Source organism: Amia ocellicauda, unplaced genomic scaffold, assembly GCF_036373705.1.
Source record: "Amia ocellicauda isolate fAmiCal2 unplaced genomic scaffold, fAmiCal2.hap1 HAP1_SCAFFOLD_41, whole genome shotgun sequence".
NCBI lineage: Eukaryota > Metazoa > Chordata > Actinopteri > Amiiformes > Amiidae > Amia > Amia ocellicauda.
In genome coordinates, this window is record NW_027102981.1 from 963166 (window position 1) to 984267 (window position 21102).

At 43.4% G+C, this 21102-nt stretch overlaps 18 non-coding genes across 18 annotated transcripts; all 18 read right to left on the reverse strand.

Annotated features, from left to right (window-relative positions):
- Window positions 1–34: 34 nt before the first annotated feature.
- LOC136735980 (5S ribosomal RNA) lies at window positions 35–153 on the reverse strand. The gene has a single exon (XR_010811507.1). It is a non-coding gene; the product is annotated as a 5S ribosomal RNA (ribosomal RNA).
- A 1066-nt stretch (window positions 154–1219) lies between these two features.
- Window positions 1220–1338, reverse strand: LOC136735904 (5S ribosomal RNA). The gene has a single exon (XR_010811431.1). It is a non-coding gene; the product is annotated as a 5S ribosomal RNA (ribosomal RNA).
- A 1056-nt stretch (window positions 1339–2394) lies between these two features.
- On the reverse strand, window positions 2395–2513 carry LOC136735676 (5S ribosomal RNA). Its single transcript, XR_010811208.1, has one exon. It is a non-coding gene; the product is annotated as a 5S ribosomal RNA (ribosomal RNA).
- Window positions 2514–3569: 1056 nt separating this feature from the next.
- On the reverse strand, window positions 3570–3688 carry LOC136735922 (5S ribosomal RNA). The gene has a single exon (XR_010811449.1). It is a non-coding gene; the product is annotated as a 5S ribosomal RNA (ribosomal RNA).
- A 1066-nt stretch (window positions 3689–4754) lies between these two features.
- On the reverse strand, window positions 4755–4873 carry LOC136735305 (5S ribosomal RNA). The gene has a single exon (XR_010810923.1). It is a non-coding gene; the product is annotated as a 5S ribosomal RNA (ribosomal RNA).
- A 1066-nt stretch (window positions 4874–5939) lies between these two features.
- LOC136735677 (5S ribosomal RNA) lies at window positions 5940–6058 on the reverse strand. The gene has a single exon (XR_010811209.1). It is a non-coding gene; the product is annotated as a 5S ribosomal RNA (ribosomal RNA).
- A 1066-nt stretch (window positions 6059–7124) lies between these two features.
- Window positions 7125–7243, reverse strand: LOC136735395 (5S ribosomal RNA). The gene has a single exon (XR_010811004.1). It is a non-coding gene; the product is annotated as a 5S ribosomal RNA (ribosomal RNA).
- Window positions 7244–8298: 1055 nt separating this feature from the next.
- Window positions 8299–8417, reverse strand: LOC136735678 (5S ribosomal RNA). Its single transcript, XR_010811210.1, has one exon. It is a non-coding gene; the product is annotated as a 5S ribosomal RNA (ribosomal RNA).
- Window positions 8418–9472: 1055 nt separating this feature from the next.
- On the reverse strand, window positions 9473–9591 carry LOC136735856 (5S ribosomal RNA). Its single transcript, XR_010811382.1, has one exon. It is a non-coding gene; the product is annotated as a 5S ribosomal RNA (ribosomal RNA).
- A 1066-nt stretch (window positions 9592–10657) lies between these two features.
- On the reverse strand, window positions 10658–10776 carry LOC136735145 (5S ribosomal RNA). The gene has a single exon (XR_010810767.1). It is a non-coding gene; the product is annotated as a 5S ribosomal RNA (ribosomal RNA).
- A 1066-nt stretch (window positions 10777–11842) lies between these two features.
- LOC136735387 (5S ribosomal RNA) lies at window positions 11843–11961 on the reverse strand. Its single transcript, XR_010810996.1, has one exon. It is a non-coding gene; the product is annotated as a 5S ribosomal RNA (ribosomal RNA).
- A 1065-nt stretch (window positions 11962–13026) lies between these two features.
- LOC136735245 (5S ribosomal RNA) lies at window positions 13027–13145 on the reverse strand. The gene has a single exon (XR_010810864.1). It is a non-coding gene; the product is annotated as a 5S ribosomal RNA (ribosomal RNA).
- A 1055-nt stretch (window positions 13146–14200) lies between these two features.
- On the reverse strand, window positions 14201–14319 carry LOC136735425 (5S ribosomal RNA). Its single transcript, XR_010811034.1, has one exon. It is a non-coding gene; the product is annotated as a 5S ribosomal RNA (ribosomal RNA).
- A 1066-nt stretch (window positions 14320–15385) lies between these two features.
- On the reverse strand, window positions 15386–15504 carry LOC136735923 (5S ribosomal RNA). Its single transcript, XR_010811450.1, has one exon. It is a non-coding gene; the product is annotated as a 5S ribosomal RNA (ribosomal RNA).
- Window positions 15505–16559: 1055 nt separating this feature from the next.
- LOC136735313 (5S ribosomal RNA) lies at window positions 16560–16678 on the reverse strand. The gene has a single exon (XR_010810930.1). It is a non-coding gene; the product is annotated as a 5S ribosomal RNA (ribosomal RNA).
- A 1055-nt stretch (window positions 16679–17733) lies between these two features.
- Window positions 17734–17852, reverse strand: LOC136735761 (5S ribosomal RNA). The gene has a single exon (XR_010811290.1). It is a non-coding gene; the product is annotated as a 5S ribosomal RNA (ribosomal RNA).
- A 1055-nt stretch (window positions 17853–18907) lies between these two features.
- LOC136735443 (5S ribosomal RNA) lies at window positions 18908–19026 on the reverse strand. The gene has a single exon (XR_010811046.1). It is a non-coding gene; the product is annotated as a 5S ribosomal RNA (ribosomal RNA).
- A 1065-nt stretch (window positions 19027–20091) lies between these two features.
- Window positions 20092–20210, reverse strand: LOC136735187 (5S ribosomal RNA). Its single transcript, XR_010810808.1, has one exon. It is a non-coding gene; the product is annotated as a 5S ribosomal RNA (ribosomal RNA).
- Between the last annotated feature and the right edge of the window lie 892 nt (window positions 20211–21102).

The window sequence follows — 21102 nt, forward strand, 5'->3', positions numbered from 1 at the left end:
GATTTGTCGCCCTCTGGTGTGTAAAAGATGCAAAAGCTTACAGCACCTGGTATTCCCAGGCGGTCTCCCATTCAAGTACTGACCAGGCCCGAGCCTGCTTAGCTTCCGAGATCGGACGAGATCGAGCGTATTCAGGCTAGTATGGCCGTAAGCCAGGAAGGCTGTCCCTGACGCTCTACTTAAAGGGAAGGCAATATCCGTTTCTGCCGTTCATACTTACAGTTGAACTGTCTCTCTACTCTAAAGCCCGGGACACACCAGCGCGCCGCAGACAGTCCCTGCTAACACGCCACGTTGTGGCAACATTGTGGCAACGTTGTGCGTTAGCTGGGGTGCCACACCAGACCGGAAGTATATATTACAAAACGAACACATTGTTTTGATAAAACAGCTGTAATTGAGTGCCTGACACGCCAGTCAAGCGCAATCTTGAGAAGGTGTGCATTTCAGTAAGGATTTCAATTGACATGCAGTATGAAACTGAAAGGAGGTTGCATCACTATGATGCATAACATTGCATGTATTGTATTTTCAAGTGTGTGCATTCATCCTGTTGTCATTTTGTTTTGAAAGCAGAAGAATCATTCAACAGGTTGCTGAGACAAATGTAAACCAGTAAAACATATGAAGAAAAATAAACCTTGAATATAAGTTCAGTTGTTTAAACATTTGACAAACTATGGTGAGGGGGTAAGAAAACACACAAATCCAGCAGCTCCTGTATTTCAATACACCAGAACCCAATATTATTGGCGAGTCGGGTAGTCCATCATCACAGTTCGAGGGCAGGCATCATTTCAGTAATTTCATCCCGTTGCATTCACATCCGTGCCTTGAATGAGATTGAATGTGATCTTTGCTCTCAAGTATGTTCCCAAGTTTTACACTTTCGTGCTTTGCATGAATGGGAATGGAACCGTGTGTGTTGAATGAGGCTCCTTGTGAGCACTGAACTTTGTCCGGTGGAGTTCCTTTTTGTGTTGCTGTAATTGTGTCATTTCTCGATGAGAAAGATTAGGCAACATTTAGACACTTCTAGCCATGATGCTCAATTTATTTATGAATGTACCCTAGTTACTAGGGACCTTTTACGTTGGAGAACAAGATCTATTGTATGCCTGTGTATTTGGGGAAGTAAAACCTGAAATAATGATGAAATTGTGTGTATCCAAAGTTAAAACTCGTGATTTGTCGCCCTCTGGTGTGTAAAATATGCAAAAGCTTACAGCACCTGGTATTCCCAGGCGGTCTCCCATCCAAGTACTGACCAGGCCCGAGCCAGCTTAGCTTCCGAGATCGGACGAGATCGGGCGTATTCAGGCTAGTATGGCCGTAAGCCAGGGAGGCTGTCCCTGACGCTCTACTTAAAGGGAAGGCAATATCCGTTTCTGCCGCTCATGCTTGCAGTTGAACTGTCTCTCTACTCTAAAGTCCGGGACACACCAGCGCGCCGCAGACAGTCCCTGCTAACACGAAACGTTGTGGCAACGTTGTGCGTTAGCTGGGGTGCCACACCAGACCGGAACTATATTTTACAAAACGAACACATTTGTCTTGATAAAACAGCTGTAATTGAGTGCCTGACACGCCAGTCAAGCGCAATCTTGAGAAGGTGTGCATTTCAGTAAGGATTTCAATTGACATGCAGTATGAAACTGAAAGGAGGTTGCATCACTATGATGCATAACATTGCATGTATTATATTTTCAAGTGTGTGCATTCATCCTGTTGTCATTTTGTTTTGAAAGCAGAAGAATCATTCAACAGGTTGCTGAGACAAATGTAAACCAGTAAAACATATGAAGAGAAACAAACCTTGAATATAAGTTCAGTTGTTTAAACATTTGACAAACTATGGTGAGGGGGTAAGAAAACACACAAATCCAGCAGCTCCTGTATTTCAATACACCAGAACCCAATATTATTGGCGAGTCGGGTAGTCCATCTTCACAGTTCGAGGGCAGGCATCATTTCAGTAATTTCACCCCGTTGCATTCACATCCGTGCCTTGAATGAGATTGAATGTGATCTTTGCTCTCAAGTATGTTCCCAAGTTTTACACTTTCGTGCTTTGCATGAATGGGAATGGAACCGTGTGTGTTGAATGAGGCTCCTTGTGAGCACTGATCTTTGTCCGGTGGAGTTCCTTTTTGTGTTGCTGTAATTGTGTCATTTCTCGATGAGAAAGATTAGGCAACATTTAGTCACTTCTAGCCATGATGCTCAATTTATTTACGAATGTACCCTAGTTACTAGGGACCGTTTACGTTGGAGAACAAGATCTATTGTATGCCTGTGTATTTGGGGAAGTCAAATCTGAAATAATGATGAAATTGCGTGTATCCAAAGTTAAAACTCGTGATTTGTCGCGCTCTGGTGTGTAAAAGATGCAAAAGCTTACAGCACCTGGTATTCCCAGGCGGTCTCCCATCCAAGTACTGACCAGGCCCGAGCCTGCTTAGCTTCCGAGATCGGACGAGATCGGGCGTATTCAGGCTAGTATGGCCGTAAGCCAGGGAGGCTGTCCCTGACGCTCTACTTAAAGGGATGGCAATATCCGTTTCTGCCGTTCATACTTACAGTTGAACTGTCTCTCTACTCTAAAGCCCGGGACACACCAGCGCGCCGCAGACAGTCCCTGCTAATATGCCACGTTGTGGCAACGTTGTGCGTTAGCTGGGGTGCCACACCAGACCGGAACTATATTTTACAAAACGAACACATTTGTCTTGATAAAACAGCTGTAATTGAGTGCCTGACACGCCAGTCAAGCGCAATCTTGAGAAGGTGTGCATTTCAGTAAGGATTTCAATTGACATGCAGTATGAAACTGAAAGGAGGTTGCATCACTATGATGCATAACATTGCATGTTTTGTATTTTCAAGTGTGTGCATTCATCCTGTTGTCATTTTGTTTTGAAAGCAGAAGAATCATTCAACAGGTTGCTGAGACAAATGTAAACCAGTAAAACATATGAAGAGAAACAAACCTTGAATATAAGTTCAGTTGTTTAAACATTTGACAAACTATGGTGAGGGGGTAAGAAAACACACAAATCCAGCAGCTCCTGTATTTCAATACACCAGAACCCAATATTATTGGCGAGTCGGGTAGTCCATCATCACAGTTCGAGGGCAGGCATCATTTCAGTAATTTCATCCCGTTGCATTCACATCCGTGCCTTGAATGAGATTGAATGTGATCTTTGCTCTCAAGTATGTTCCCAAGTTTTACACTTTCGTGCTTTGCATGAATGGGAATGGAACCGTGTGTGTTGAATGAGGCTCCTTGTGAGCACTGAACTTTGTCCGGTGGAGTTCCTTTTTGTGTTGCTGTAATTGTGTCATTTCTCGATGAGAAAGATTAGGCAACATTTAGTCACTTCTAGCCATGATGCTCAATTTATTTACGAATGTACCCTAGTTACTAGGGACCGTTTACGTTGGAGAACAAGATCTATTGTATGCCTGTGTATTTGGGGAAGTCAAATCTGAAATAATGATGAAATTGCGTGTATCCAAAGTTAAAACTCGTGATTTGTCGCCCTCTGGTGTGTAAAAGATGCAAAAGCTTACAGCACCTGGTATTCCCAGGCAGTCTCCCATCCAAGTACTGACCAGGCCCGAGCCTGCTTAGCTTCCGAGATCGGACGAGATCGGGCGTATTCAGGCTAGTATGGCCGTAAGCCAGGGAGGCTGTCCCTGACGCTCTACTTAAAGGGAAGGCAATATCCGTTTCTGCCGTTCATACTTACAGTTGAACTGTCTCTCTACTCTAAAGCCCGGGACACACCAGCGCGCCGCAGACAGTCCCTGCAAACACGAAACGTTGTGGCAACATTGTGGCAACGTTGTGCGTTAGCTGGGGTGCCACACCAGACCGGAACTATATATTACAAAACGAACACATTGTCTTGATAAAACAGCTGTAATTGAGTGCCTGACACGCCAGTCAAGCGCAATCTTGAGAAGGTGTGCATTTCAGTAAGGATTTCAATTGACATGCAGTATGAAACTGAAAGGAGGTTGCATCACTATGATGCATAACATTGCATGTATTGTATTTTCAAGTGTGTGCATTCATCCTGTTGTCATTTTGTTTTGAAAGCAGAAGAATCATTCAACAGGTTGCTGAGACAAATGTAAACCAGTAAAACATATGAAGAGAAACAAACCTTGAATATAAGTTCAGTTGTTTAAACATTTGACAAACTATGGTGAGGGGGTAAGAAAACACACAAATCCAGCAGCTCCTGTATTTCAATACACCAGAAGCCAATATTATTGGCGAGTCGGGTAGTCCATCATCACAGTTCGAGGGCAGGCATCATTTCAGTAATTTCATCCCGTTGCATTCACATCCGTGCCTTGAATGAGATTCAATGTGATCTTTGCTCTCAAGTATGTTCCCAAGTTTTACACTTTCGTGCTTTGCATGAATGGGAATGGAACCGTGTGTGTTGAATGAGGCTCCTTGTGAGCACTGAACTTTGTCCGGTGGAGTTCCTTTTTGTGTTGCTGTAATTGTGTCATTTCTCGATGAGAAAGATTAGGCAACATTTAGTCACTTCTAGCCATGATGCTCAATTTATTTACAAATGTACACTAGTTACTAGGGACCGTTTACGTTGGAGAACAAGATCTATTGTATGCCTGTGTATTTGGGGAAGTCAAATCTGAAATAATGATGAAATTGCGTGTATCCAAAGTTAAAACTTGTGATTTGTCGCCCTTTGGTGTGTAAAAGATGCAAAAGCTTACAGCACCTGGTATTCCCAGGCGGTCTCCCATCCAAATACTGACCAGGCCCGAGCCTGCTTAGCTTCCGAGATCGGACGAGATTGGGCGTATTCAGGCTAGTATGGCCGTAAGCCAGGGAGGCTGTCCCTGACGCTCTACTTAAAGGGAAGGCAATATCCGTTTCTGCCGTTCATACTTACAGTTGAACTGTCTCTCTACTCTAAAGCCCGGGACACACCAGCGCGCCGCAGACAGTCCCTGCTAACACGCCACGTTGTGGCAACATTGTGGCAACGTTGTGCGTTAGCTGGGGTGCCACACCAGACCGGAACTATATATTACAAAACGAACACATTGTCTTGATAAAACAGCTGTAATTGAGTGCCTGACACGCCAGTCAAGCGCAATCTTGAGAAGGTGTGCATTTCAGTAAGGATTTCAATTGACATGCAGTATGAAACTGAAAGGAGGTTGCATCACTATGATGCATAACATTGCATGTATTGTATTTTCAAGTGTTTGCATTCATCCTGTTGTCATTTTGTTTTGAAAGCAGAAGAATCATTCAACAGGTTGCTGAGACAAATGTAAACCAGTAAAACATATGAAGAGAAACAAACCTTGAATATAAGTTCAGTTGTTTAAACATTTGACAAACTATGGTGAGGGGGTAAGAAAACACACAAATCCAGCAGCTCCTGTATTTCAATACACCAGAACCCAATATTATTGGCGAGTCGGGTAGTCCATCATCACAGTTCGAGGGCAGGCATCATTTCAGTAATTTCATCCCGTTGCATTCACATCCGTGCCTTGAATGAGATTGAATGTGATCTTTGCTCTCAAGTATGTTCCCAAGTTTTACACTTTCGTGCTTTGCATGAATGGGAATGGAACCGTGTGTGTTGAATGAGGCTCCTTGTGAGCACTGAACTTTGTCCGGTGGAGTTCCTTTTTGTGTTGCTGTAATTGTGTCATTTCTCGATGAGAAAGATTAGGCAACATTTAGTCACTTCTAGCCATGATGCTCAATTTATTTACGAATGTACCCTAGTTACTAGGGACCGTTTACGTTGGAGAACAAGATCTATTGTATGCCTGTGTATTTGGGGAAGTCAAATCTGAAATAATGATGAAATTGCGTGTATCCAAAGTTAAAACTCGTGATTTGTCGCCCTCTGGTGTGTAAAAGATGCAAAAGCTTACAGCACCTGGTATTCCCAGGCGGTCTCCCATCCAAGTACTGACCAGGCCCGAGCCTGCTTAGCTTCCGAGATCGGACGAGATCGGGCGTATTCAGGCTAGTATGGCCGTAAGCCAGGGAGGCTCTCCCTGACGCTCTACTTAAAGGGAAGGCAATATCCGTTTCTGCCGTTCATACTTACAGTTGAACTGTCTCTCTACTCTAAAGCCCGGGACACACCAGCGCGCCGCAGACAGTCCCTGCTAACACGCCACGTTGTGGCAACATTGTGGCAACGTTGTGCGTTAGCTGGGGTGCCACACCAGACCGGAACTATATATTACAAAACGAACACATTGTCTTGATAAAACAGCTGTAATTGAGTGCCTGACACGCGAGTCAAGCGCAATCTTGACAAGGTGTGCATTTCAGTAAGGATTTCAATTGACATGCAGTATGAAACTGAAAGGAGGTTGCATCACTATGATGCATAACATTGCATGTATTGTATTTTCAAGTGTGTGCATTCATCCTGTTGTCATTTTGTTTTGAAAGCAGAAGAATCATTCAACAGGTTGCTGAGACAAATGTAAACCAGTAAAACATATGAAGAGAAACAAACCTTGAATATAAGTTCAGTTGTTTAAACATTTGACAAACTATGGTGAGGGGGTAAGAAAACATACAAATCCAGCAGCTCCTGTATTTCAATACACCAGAACCCAACATGAATGGCGAGTCGGGTAGTCCATCATCACAGTTCGAGGGCAGGCATCATTTCAGTAATTTCATCCCGTTGCATTCACATCCGTGCCTTGAATGAGATTGAATGTGATCTTTGCTCTCAAGTATGTTCCCAAGTTTTACACTTTCTTGCTTTGCATGAATGGGAATGGAACCGTGTGTGTTGAATGAGGCTCCTTGTGAGCACTGAACTTTGTCCGGTGGAGTTCCTTTTTGTGTTGCTGTAATTGTGTCATTTCTTGATGAGAAAGATTAGGCAACATTTAGTCACTTCTAGCCATGATGCTCAATTTAGTTACGAATGTACCCTAGTTACTAGGGACCGTTTACGTTGGAGAACAAGATCTATTGTATGCCTGTGTATTTGGGGAAGTCAAATCTGAAATAATGATGAAATTGTGTGTATCCAAAGTTAAAACTCGTGATTTGTCGCCCTCTGGTGTGTAAAAGGTGCAAAAGCTTACAGCACCTGGTATTCCCAGGCGGTCTCCCATCCAAGTGCTGACCAGGCCCGAGCCTGCTTGGCTTCCGAGATCGGACGAGATCGGGCGTATTCAGGCTAGAATGGCCATAAGCCAGGGAGGCTGTTCCTGACGCTCTACTTAAAGGGAAGGCAATATCCGTTTCTGCCGTTCATACTTACAGTTGAACTGTCTCTCTACTCTAAAGCCCGGGACACACCAGCGCGCCGCAGACTGTCCCTGCTAACACGCCACGTTGTGGCAACGTTGTGCGTTAGCTGGGGTGCCACACCAGACCGGAACTATATTTTACAGAACGAACACATTGTCTTGATAAAACAGCTGTAATTGAGTGCCTGTCACGCCAGTCAAGCGCAATCTTGAGAAGGTGTGCATTTCAGTAAGGATTTCAATTGACATGCAGTATGAAACTGAAAGGAGGTTGCATCACTATGATGCATAACATTGCATGTAGTGTATTTTCAAGTGTGTGCATTCATCCTGTTGTCATTTTGTTTTGAAAGCAGATGAATCATTCAACAGGTTGCTGAGACAAATGTAAACCAGTAAAACATATGAAGAGAAACAAACCTTGAATATAAGTTCAGTTGTTTAAACATTTGACAAACTATGGTGAGGGGGTAAGAAAACACACAAATCCAGCAGCTCCTGTATTTCAATACACCAGAACCCAATATTATTGGCGAGTCGGGTAGTCCATCATCACAGTTCGAGGGCAGGCATCATTTCAGTAATTTCATCCCGTTGCATTCACATCCGTGCCTTGAATGAGATTGAATGTGATCTTTGCTCTCAAGTACGTTCCCAAGTTTTACACTTTCGTGCTTTGCATGAATGGGAATGGAACCGTGTGTGTTGAATGAGGCTCCTTGTGAGCACTGAACTTTGTCCGGTGGAGTTCCTTTTTGTGTTGCTGTAATTGTGTCATTTCTCGATGAGAAAGATTAGGCAACATTTAGTCACTTCTAGCCATGATGCTCAATTTATTTACGAATGTACCCTAGTTACTAGGGACCGTTTACATTGGAGAACAAGATCTATTGTATGCCTGTGTATTTGGGGAAGTCAAATCTGAAATAATGATGAAATTGCGTGTATCCAAAGTTAAAACTCGTGATTTGTCGCCCTCTGGTGTGTAAAAGATGCAAAAGCTTACAGCACCTGGTATTCCCAGGCGGTCTCCCATCCAAGTACTGACCAGGCCCGAGCCTGCTTAGCTTCCGAGATCGGACGAGATCGGGCGTATTCAGGCTAGTATGGCCGTAAGCCAGGGAGGCTGTCCCTGACGCTCTACTTAAAGGGAAGGCAATATCCGTTTCTGCCGTTCATACTTACAGTTGAACTGTCTCTCTACTCTAAAGTCCGGGACACACCAGCGCGCCGCAGACAGTCCCTGCTAACACGAAACGTTGTGGCAACGTTGTGCGTTAGCTGGGGTGCCACACCAGACCGGAACTATATTTTACAAAACGAACACATTGTCTTGATAATACAGCTGTAATTGAGTGCCTGACACGCCAGTCAAGTGCAATCTTGAGAAGGTGTGCATTTCAGTAAGGATTTCAATTGACATGCAGTATGAAACTGAAAGGAGGTTGCATCACTATGATGCATAACATTGCATGTATTGTATTTTCAAGTGTGTGCATTCATCCTGTTGTCATTTTGTTTTGAAAGCAGAAGAATCATTCAACAGGTTGCTGAGACAAATGTAAACCAGTAAAACATATGAAGAGAAACAAACCTTGAATATAAGTTCAGTTGTTTAAACATTTGACAAACTATGGTGAGGGGGTAAGAAAACACACAAATCCAGCAGCTCCTGTATTTCAATACACCAGAACCCAATATTATTGGCGAGTCGGGTAGTCCATCATCACAGTTCGAGGGCAGGCATCATTTCAGTAATTTCATCTTGTTGCATTCACATCCGTGCCTTGAATGAGATTGAATGTGATCTTTGCTCTCAAGTATGTTCCCAAGTTTTACACTTTCGTGCTTTGCATGAATGGGAATGGAACCGTGTGTGTTGAATGAGGCTCCTTGTGAGCACTGAACTTTGTCCGGTGGAGTTCCTTTTTGTGTTGCTGTGATTGTGTCATTTCTCGATGAGAAAGATTAGGCAACATTTAGTCACTTCTAGCCATGATGCTCAATTTATTTATGAATGTACCCTAGTTACTAGGGACCGTTTACATTGGAGAACAAGATCTATTGTATGCCTGTGTATTTGGGGAAGTCAAATCTGAAATAATGATGAAATTGCGTGTATCCAAAGTTAAAACTCGTGATATGTCGCCCTCTGGTGTGTAAAAGATGCAAAAGCTTACAGCACCTGGTATTCCCAGGCGGTCTCCCATCCAAGTACTGACCAGGCCCGAGCCTGCTTAGCTTCCGAGATCGGACGAGATCAGGCGTATTCAGGCTAGTATGGCCGTAAGCCAGGAATGCTGTCCCTGACGCTCTACTTAAAGGGAAGGCAATATCCGTTTCTGCCGTTCATACTTACAGTTGAACTGTCTCTCTACTCTAAAGCCCGGGACACACCAGCGCGCCGCAGACAGTCCCTGCTAACACGCCACGTTGTGGCAACATTGTGGCAACGTTGTGCGTTAGCTGGGGTGCCACACCAGACCGGAACTATATATTACAAAACGAACACATTGTCTTGGTAAAACAGCTGTAATTGAGTGCCTGACACGCCAGTCAAGCGCAATCTTGAGAAGGTGTGCATTTCAGTAAGGATTTCAATTGACATGCAGTATGAAACTGAAAGGAGGTTGCATCACTATGATGCATAACATTGCATGTATTGTATTTACAAGTGTGTGCATTCATCCTGTTGTCATTTTGTTTTGAAAGCAGAAGAATCATTCAACAGGTTGCTGAGACAAATGTAAACCAGTAAAACATATGAAGAGAAACAAACCTTGAATATAAGTTCAGTTGTTTAAACATTTGACAAACTATGGTGAGGGGGTAAGAAAACACACAAATCCAGCAGCTCCTGTATTTCAATACACCAGAACCCAATATTATTGGCGAGTCGGGTAGTCCATCATCACAGTTCGAGGGCAGGCATCATTTCAGTAATTTCATCCCGTTGCATTCACATCCGTGCCTTGAATGAGATTGAATGTGATCTTTGCTCTCAAGTATGTTCCCAAGTTTTACACTTTCGTGCTTTGCATGAATGGGAATGGAACCGTGTGTGTTGAATTAGGCTCCTTGTGAGCACTGAACTTCGTCCGGTGGAGTTCCTTTTTGTGTTGCTGTAATTGTGTCATTTCTCGATGAGAAAGATTAGGCAACATTTAGTCACTTCTAGCCATGATGCTCAATTTATTTACGAATGTACCCTAGTTACTAGGGACCGTTTACATTGGAGAACAAGATCTATTGTATGCCTGTGTATTTGGGGAAGTCAAATCTGAAATAATGATGAAATTGCGTGTATCCAAAGTTAAAACTCGTGATTTGTCGCCCTCTGGTGTGTAAAAGATGCAAAAGCTTACAGCACCTGGTATTCCCAGGCGGTCTCCCATCCAAGTACTGACCAGGCCCGAGCCTGCTTAGCTTCCGAGATCGGACGAGATTGGGCGTATTCAGGCTAGTATGGCCGTAAGCCAGGGAGGCTGTCCCTGACGCTCTACTTAAAGGGAAGGCAATATCCGTTTCTGCCGCTCATACTTACAGTTGAACTGTCTCTCTACTCTAAAGCCCGGGACACACCTGCGCGCCGCAGACAGTCCCTGCTAACACGCCACGTTGTGGCAGCGTTGTGGCAACGTTGTGCGTTAGCTGGGGTGCCACACCAGACCGGAACTATATATTACAAAACGAACACATTGTCTTGATAAAACAGCTGTAATTGAGTGCCTGACACGCCAGTCAAGCGCAATCTTGAGAAGGTGTGCATTTCAGTAAGGATTTCAATTGACATGCAGTATGAAACTGAAAGGAGGTTGCATCACTATGATGCATAACATTGCATGTATTGTATTTTCAAGTGTGTGCATTCATCCTGTTGTCATTTTGTTTTGAAAGCAGAAGAATCATTCAACAGGTTGCTGAGACAAATGTAAACCAGTAAAACATATGAAGAGAAACAAACCTTGAATATAAGTTCAGTTGTTTAAACATTTGACAAACTATGGTGAGGGGGTAAGAAAACACACAAATCCAGCAGCTCCTGTATTTCAATACACCAGAACCCAATATTATTGGCGAGTCGGGTAGTCCATCATCACAGTTCGAGGGCAGGCATCATTTCAGTAATTTCATCCCGTTGCATTCACATCCGTGCCTTGAATGAGATTGAATGTGATCTTTGCTCTCAAGTATGTTCCCAAGTTTTACACTTTCGTGCTTTGCATGAATGGGAATGGAACCGTGTGTGTTGAATGAGGCTCCTTGTGAGCACTGAACTTTGTCCGGTGGAGTTCCTTTTTGTGTTGCTGTAATTGTGTCATTTCTCGATGAGAAAGATTAGGCAACATTTAGTCACTTCTAGCCATGATGCTCAATTTATTTACGAATGTACCCTAGTTACTAGGGACCGTTTACGTTGGAGAACAAGATCTATTGTATGCCTGTGTATTTGGGGAAGTCAAATCTGAAATAATGATGAAATTGCGTGTATCCAAAGTTAAAACTCGTGATTTGTCGCCCTCTGGTGTGTAAAAGATGCAAAAGCTTACAGCACCTGGTATTCCCAGGCAGTCTCCCATCCAAGTACTGACCAGGAACGAGCCTGCTTAGCTTCCGAGATCGGACGAGATCGGGCGTATTCAGGCTAGTATGGCCGTAAGCCAGGAAGGCTGTCCCTGACGCTCTACTTAATGGGAAGGCAATATCCGTTTCTGCCGTTCATACTTACAGTTGAACTGTCTCTCTACTCTAAAGCCCGGGACACACCAGCACGCCGCAGACAGTCCCTGCTAACACGCCACGTTGTGGCAACATTGTGGCAACGTTGTGCGTTAGCTGGGGTGCCACACCAGACCGGAACTATATATTACAAAACGAACACATTCTCTTGATAAAACAGCTGTAATTGAGTGCCTGACACGCCAGTCAAGCGCAATCTTGAGAAGGTGTGCATTTCAGTAAGGATTTCAATTGACATGCAGTATGAAACTGAAAGGAGGTTGCATCACTATGATGCATAACATTGCATGTATTGTATTTTCAAGTGTGTGCATTCATCCTGTTGTCATTTTGCTTTGAAAGCAGAAGAATCATTCAACAGGTTGCTGAGACAAATGTAAACCAGTAAAACATATGAAGAGAAACAAACCTTGAATATAAGTTCAGTTGTTTAAACATTTGACAAACTATGGTGAGGGGTAAGAAAACACACAAATCCAGCAGCTCCTGTATTTCAATACACCAGAACCCAATATTATTGGCGAGTCGGGTAGTCCATCATCACAGTTCGAGGGCAGGCATCATTTCAGTAATTTCATCCCGTTGCATTCACATCCGTGCCTTGAATGAGATTGAATGTGATCTTTGCTCTCAAGTATGTTCCCAAGTTTTACACTTTCGTGCTTTGCATGAATGGGAATGGAACCGTGTGTGTTGAATGAGGCTCCTTGTGAGCACTGAACTTTGTCCGGTGGAGTTCCTTTTTGTGTTGCTGTAATTGTGTCATTTCTCGATGAGAAAGATTAGGCAACATTTAGTCACTTCTAGCCATGATGCTCAATTTATTTACGAATGTACCCTAGTTACTAGGGACCGTTTACGTTGGAGAACAAGATCTATTTTATGCCTGTGTATTTGGGGAAGTCAAATCTGAAATAATGATGAAATTGCGTGTATCCAAAGTTAAAACTCGTGATTTGTCGCCCTCTGGTGTGTAAAAGATGCAAAAGCTTACAGCACCTGGTATTCCCAGGCGGTCTCCCATCCAAGTACTGACCAGGCCCGAGCCTGCTTAGCTTCCGAGATCGGACGATATCGGGCGTATTCAGGCTAGTATGGCCGTAAGCCAGGGAGGCTGTCCGTGACGCTCTACTTAAAGGGAAGGCAATATCCGTTTCTGCTGCTCATACTTGCAGTTGAACTGTCTCTCTACTCTAAAGTCCGGGACACACCAGCGCGCCGCAGACAGTCCCTGCTAACACGCCACGTTGTGGCAACGTTGTGCGTTAGCTGGGGTGCCACACCAGACCGGAACTATATATTACAAAACGAACACATTGTCTTGATAAAACAGCTGTAATTGAGTGCCTGACACGCCAGTCAAGCGCAATCTTGAGAAGGTGTGCATTTCAGTAAGGATTTCAATTGACATGCAGTATGAAACTGAAAGGAGGTTGCATCACTATGATGCATAACATTGCATGTATTGTATTTTCAAGTGTGTGCATTCATCCTGTTGTCATTTTGTTTTGAAAGCAGAAGAATCATTCAACAGGTTGCTGAGACAAATGTAAACCAGTAAAACATATGAAGAGAAACAAACCTTGAATATAAGTTCAGTTGTTTAAACATTTGACAAACTATGGTGAGGGGGTTAGAAAACACACAAATCCAGCAGCTCCTGTATTTCAATACACCAGAACCCAATATTATTGGCGAGTCGGGTAGTCCATCTTCACAGTTCGAGGGCAGGCATCATTTCAGTAATTTCATCCCGTTGCATTCACATCCGTGCCTTGAATGAGATTGAATGTGATCTTTGCTCTCAAGTATGTTCCCAAGTTTTACACTTTCGTGCATTGCATGAATGGGAATGGAACCGTGTGTGTTGAATGAGGCTCCTTGTGAGCACTGAACTTTGTCCGGTGGAGTTCTTTTTTGTGTTGCTGTAATTGTGTCATTTCTCGATGAGAAAGATTAGGCAACATTTAGTCACTTCTAGCCATGATGCTCAATTTATTTACGAATGTACCCTAGTTACTAGGGACCGTTTACGTTGGAGAACAAGATCTATTGTATGCCTATGTATTTGGGGAAGTCAAATCTGAAATAATGATGAAATTGCGTGTATCCAAAGTTAAAACTCGTGATTTGTCGCCCTCTGGTGTGTAAAAGATGCAAAAGCTTTCAGCACCAGGTATTCCCAGGCGGTCTCCCATCCAAGTACTGACCAGGAACGAGCCTGCTTGACTTCCGAGATCGGACGAGATCGGGCGTATTCAGGCTAGTATGGCCGTAAGCCAGGAAGGCTGTCCCTGACGCTCTACTTAAAGGGAAGGCAATATCCGTTTCTGCCGTTCATACTTACAGTTGAACTGTCTCTCTACTCTAAAGCCCGGGACACACCAGCGCGCCGCAGACAGTCCCTGCTAACACGCCACGTTGTGGCAACATTGTGGCAACGTTGTGCGTTAGCTGGGGTGCCACACCAGACCGGAACTATATATTACAAAACGAACACATTCTCTTGATAAAACAGCTGTAATTGAGTGCCTGACACGCCAGTCAAGCGCAATCTTGAGAAGGTGTGCATTTCAGTAAGGATTTCAATTGACATGCAGTATGAAACTGAAAGGAGGTTGCATCACTATGATGCATAACATTGCATGTATTGTATTTTCAAGTGTGTGCATTCATCCTGTTGTCATTTTGTTTTGAAAGCAGAAGAATCATTAAACAGGTTGCTGAGACAAATGTAAACCAGTAAAACATATGAAGAGAAACAAACCTTGAATATAAGTTCAGTTGTTTAAACATTTGACAAACTATGGTGAGGGGGTAAGAAAACACACAAATCCAGCAGCTCCTGTATTTCAATACACCAGAACCCAATATTATTGGCGAGTCGGGTAGTCCATCATCACAGTTCGAGGGCAGGCATCATTTCAGTAATTTCACCCCGTTGCATTCACATCCGTGCCTTGAATGAGATTGAATGTGATCTTTGCTATCAAGTATGTTCCCAAGTTTTACACTTTCGTGCTTTGCATGAATGGGAATGGAACCGTGTGTGTTGAATGAGGCTCCTTGTGAGCACTGATCTTTGTCCGGTGGAGTTCCTTTTTGTGTTGCTGTAATTGTGTCATTTCTCGATGAGAAAGATTAGGCAACATTTAGTCAATTCTAGCCATGATGCTCAATTTATTTACGAATGTACCCTAGTTACTAGGGACCGTTTACGTTGGAGAACAAGATCTATTGTATGCCTGTGTATTTGGGGAAGTCAAATCTGAAATAATGATGAAATTGCGTGTATCCAAAGTTAAAACTCGTGATTTGTCGCCCTCTGGTGTGTAAAAGATGCAAAAGCTTACAGCACCTGGTATTCCCAGGCAGTCTCCCATCCAAGTACTGACCAGGCCCGAGCCTGCTTAGCTTCCGAGATCGGACGAGATCGGGCGTATTCAGGCTAGTATGGCCGTAAGCCAGGGAGGCTGTCCCTGACACTCTACTCAAAGGGAAGGCAATATCCGTTTCTGCCGTTCATACTTACAGTTGAACTGTCTCTCTACTCTAAAGCCCGGGACACACCAGCGCGCCGCAGACAGTCCCTGCTAACATGCCACGTTGTGGCAACGTTGTGCGTTAGCTGGGGTGCCACACCAGACCGGAACTATATTTTACAAAACGAACACATTTGTCTTGATAAAACAGCTGTAATTGAATGCCTGACACGCCAGTCAAGCGCAATCTTGAGAAGGTGTGCATTTCAGTAAGGATTTCAATTGACATGCAGTATGAAACTGAAAGGAGGTTGCATCACTATGATGCATAACATTGCATGTATTGTATTTTCAAGTGTGTGCATTCATCCTGTTGTCATTTTGTTTTGAAAGCAGAAGAATCATTCAACAGGTTGCTGAGACAAATGTAAACCAGTAAAACATATGAAGAGAAACAAACCTTGAATATAAGTTCAGTTGTTTAAACATTTGACAAACTATGGTGAGGGGGTAAGAAAACACACAAATCCAGCAGCTCCTGTATTTCAATACACCAGATCCCAATATTATTGGCGAGTCGGGTAGTCCATCATCACAGTTCGAGGGCAGGCATCATTTCAGTAATTTCATCCCGTTGCATTCACATGCGTGCCTTGAATGAGATTGAATGTTATCTTTACTCTCAAGTACGTACCCAAGTTTTACACTTTCGTGGTTTGCATGAATGGGAATGGAACCGTGTGTGTTGAATGATGCTCCTTGTGAGCACTGAACTTTGTCCGGTGGAGTTCCTTTTTTGTTGCTGTAATTGTGTCATTTCTTGATGAGAAAGATTAGGCAACATTTAGTCACTTCTAGCCATGATGCTCAATTTATTGACGAATGTATCCTAGTTACTAGGGACCGTTTACGTTGGAGAACAAGATCTATTGTATGCCTGTGTATTTGGGGATGTCAAATCTGAAATAATGATGAAATTGCGTGTATCCAAAGTTAAAACTCGTGATTTGTCGCCCTCTGGTGTGTAAAAGATGCAAAAGCTTACAGCACCTGGTATTCCAAGGCAGTCTCCCATCCAAGTACTGACCAGGCCCGAGCCTGCTTAACTTCCGAGATCGGACAAGATCGGGCGTATTCAGGCTAGTATGGCCGTAAGCCAGGGAGGCTGTCCCTGACGCTCTACTTAAAGGGAAGGCAATATCCGTTTCTGCCGTTCATACTTACAGTTGAACTGTCTCTCTACTCTAATGCCCGGGACACACCAGCGCGCCGCAGACAGTCCCTGCTAACACGAAACGTTGTGGCAACGTTGTGCGTTAGTTGGGGTGCCACACCAGACCGGAACTATATTTTACAAAACGAACACATTGTCTTGATAATACAGCTGTAATTGAGTGCCTGACACGCCAGTCAAGCGCAATCTTGAGAAGGTGTGCATTTCAGTAAGGATTTCAATTGACATGCAGTATGAAACTGAAAGGAGGTTGCATCACTATGATGCATAACATTGCATGTATTGTATTTTCAAGTGTGTGCATTCATCCTGTTGTCATTTTGTTTTGAAAGCAGAAGAATCATTCAACAGGTTGCTGAGACAAATGTAAACCAGTAAAACATATGAAGAGAAACAAACCTTGAATATAAGTTCAGTTGTTTAAACATTTGACAAACTATGGTGAGGGGGTAAGAAAACACACAAATCCAGCAGCTCCTGTATTTCAATACACCAGAACCCAATATTATTGGCGAGTCGGGTAGTCCATCATCACAGTTCGAGGGCAGGCATCATTTCAGTAATTTCATCCCGTTGCATTCACATCCGTGCCTTGAATGAGATTGAATGTGATCTTTGCTCTCAAGTATGTTCCCAAGTTTTACACTTTCGTACTTTGCATGAATGGGAATGGAACCGTGTGTGTTGAATGAGGCTCCTTGTGAGCACTGAACTTTGTCCGGTGGAGTTCCTTTTTGTGTTGCTGTAATTGTGTCATTTCTTGATGAGAAAGATTAGGCAACATTTAGTCAATTCTAGCCATGATGCTCAAATTATTTACGAATGTACCCTAGTTACTAGGGACCGTTTACGTTGGAGAACAAGATCTATTGTATGCCTGTGTATTTGGGGAAGTCAAATCTGAAATAATGATGAAATTGCGTGTATCCAAAGTTAAAACTCGTGATTTGTCGCCCTCTGGTGTGTAAAAGATGCAAAAGCTTACAGCACCTGGTATTCCCAGGCAGTCTCCCATCCAAGTACTGACCAGGCCCGAGCCTGCTTAACTTCCGAGATCGGACGAGATCGGGCGTATTCAGGCTAGTATGGCCGTAAGCCAGGGAGGCTGTCCCTGACGCTCTACTTAAAGGGAAGGCAATATCCGTTTCTGCCGTTCATACTTACAGTTGAACTGTCTCTCTACTCTAAAGCCCGGGACACACCAGCGTGCCGCAGACAGTCCCTGCTAACACGAAACGTTGTGGCAACGTTGTGCGTTAGCTGGGGTGCCACACCAGACCGGAACTATATTTTACAAAACGAACACATTGTCTTGATAATACAGCTGTAATTGAGTGCCTGACACGCCAGTCAAGCGCAATCTTGAGAAGGTGTGCATTTCAGTAAGGATTTCAATTGACATGCAGTATGAAACTGAAAGGAGGTTGCATCACTATGATGCATAACATTGCATGTATTGTATTTTCAAGTGTGTGCATTCATCCTGTTGTCATTTTGTTTTGAAAGCAGAAGAATCATTCAACAGGTTGCTGAGACAAATGTAAACCAGTAAAACATATGAAGAGAAACAAACCTTGAATATAAGTTCAGTTGTTTAAACATTTGACAAACTATGGTGAGGGGGTAAGAAAACACACAAATCCAGCAGCTCCTGTATTTCAATACACCAGAACCCAATATTATTGGCGAGTCGGGTAGTCCATCATCACAGTTCGAGGGCAGGCATCATTTCAGTAATTTCATCCCGTTGCATTCACATCCGTGCCTTGAATGAGATTGAATGTGATCTTTGCTCTCAAGTATGTTCCCAAGTTTTACACTTTCGTGCTTTGCATGAATGGGAATGGAACCGTGTGTGTTGAATGAGGCTCCTTGTGAGCACTGAACTTTGTCCGGTGGAGTTCCTTTTTGTGTTGCTGTAATTGTGTCATTTCTTGATGAGAAAGATTAGGCAACATTTAGTCACTTCTAGCCATGATGCTCAATTTATTTACGAATGTACCCTAGTTACTAGGGACCGTTTACGTTGGAGAACAAAATGTATTGTATGCCTGTGTATTTGGGGAAGTCAAATCTGAAATAATGATGAAATTGTGTGTATCCAAAGTTAAAAATCGTGATTTGTCACCCTCTGGTGTGTCAAAGGTGCAAAAGCTTAAAGCACCTGGTATTCCCAGGCGGTCTCCTATTCAAGTACTGACCAGGCCCGAGCCTGCTTGGCTTCCGAGATCGGACGAGATCAGGCGTATTCAGGCTAGTATGGCCGTAAGCAAGTGAGACTTTCCCTGACGCTCTACTTAAAGGGAAGGCAATATCCGTTTCTGCCGTTCATACTTACAGTTGAACTGTCTCTCTACTCTAAAGCCCGGGACATACCAGCGTGTCGCAGAAAGTCCCTGCTAACACGCCACGTTGTGGCAACGTTGTGGCAAAGTTGTGCATTAGCTGGGGTGCCACACCAGACCGGAACTATATTTTACAAAACGATCACATTGTCTTGATAAAACAGCTGTAATTGAGTGCCTGACACGCCAGTCAAGCGCAATCTTGAGAAGGTGTGCATTTCAGTAAGGATATCAATTGACATGCAGTATGAAACTGAAAGGAGGTTGCATCACTATGATGCATAACATTGCATGTATTGTATTTTCAAGTGTGTGCATTCATCCTGTTGTCATTTTGTTTTGAAAGCAGAAGAATCATTCAACAGGTTGCTGAGACAAATGTAAACCAGTAAAACATATGAAGAGAAACAAACCTTGAATATAAGTTCAGTTGTTTAAACATTTGACAAACTATGGTGAGGGGGTAAGAAAACACACAAATCCAGCAGCTCCTGTATTTCAATACACCAGAACCCAATATTATTGGCGAGTCGGGTAGTCCATCATCACAGTTCGAGGGCAGGCATCATTTCAGTAATTTCATCCCGATGCATTCACATCCGTGCCTTGAATGAGATTGAATGTGATCTTTGCTCTCAAGTATGTTCCCAAGTTTTACACTTTCGTGCTTTGCATGAATTGGAATGGAACCATGTGTGTTGAATGAGGCTCCTTGTGAGCACTGAACTTTGTCCGGTGGAGTTCTTTTTGTGTTGCTGTAATTGTGTCATTTCTCGATGAGAAAGATTAGGCAACATTTAGTCACTTCTAGCCATGATGCTCAATTTATTGACGAATGTACCCTAGTTACTAGGGACCGTTTACGTTGGAGAACAAGATCTATTGTATGCCTGTGTATTTGGGGAAGTAAAACCTGAAATAATGATGAAATTGTGTGTATCCAAAGTTAAAACTCGTGATTTGTCGCCCTCTGGTGTGTAAAAGGTGCAAAAGCTTACAGCACCTGGTATTCCCAGGCGGTCTCCCATCCAAGTACTCACCAGGCCCAAGCCTGCTTGGCTTCCGAGATCGGACGAGATCGGGCGTATTCAGGCTAGTATGGCCGTGAGCCAGGGAGGCTGTCCCTGACGCTCTACTTAAAGGGAAGGCAATATCCGTTTCTGCCGATCATACTTACAGTTGAACTGTCTCTCTACTCTAAAGCCCGGGACACACCAGTGCGCCGCAGACAGTCCCTGCTAACACGCCACGTTGTGGCAACATTGTGGCAACGTTGTGCGTTAGCTGGGGTGCCACACTAGACCGGAACTATATTTTACAAAACGAACACATTGTCTTGATAATACAGCTGTAATTGAGTGCCTGACACGCCAGTCAAGCGCAATCTTGAGAAGGTGTGCATTTCAGTAAGGATTTCAATTGACATGCAGTATGAAACTGAAAGGAGGTTGCATCACTATGATGCATAACATTGCATGTATTGTATTTTCAAGTGTGTGCATTCATCCTGTTGTCATTTTGTTTTGAAAGCAGAAGAATCATTCAACAGGTTGCTGAGACAAATGTAAACCAGTAAAACATATGAAGAGAAACAAACCTTGAATATAAGTTCAGTTGTTTAAACATTTGACAAACTATGGTGAGGGGGTAAGAAAACACACAAATCCAGCAGCTCCTGTATTTCAATACACCAGAACCCAATATTATTGGCGAGTCGGGTAGTCCATCATCACAGTTCGAGGGCAGGCATCATTTCAGTAATTTCATCCCGTTGCATTCACATCCGTGCCTTGAATGAGATTGAATGTGATCTTTGCTCTCAAGTATGTTCCCAAGTTTTACACTTTCGTGCTTTGCATGAATGGGAATGGAACTGTGTGTGTTGAATGAGGCTCCTTGTGAGCACTGAACTTTGTCCGGTGGAGTTCCTTTTTGTGTTGCTGTAATTGTGTCATTTCTCGATGAGAAAGATTAGGCAACATTTAGTCACTTCTAGCCATGA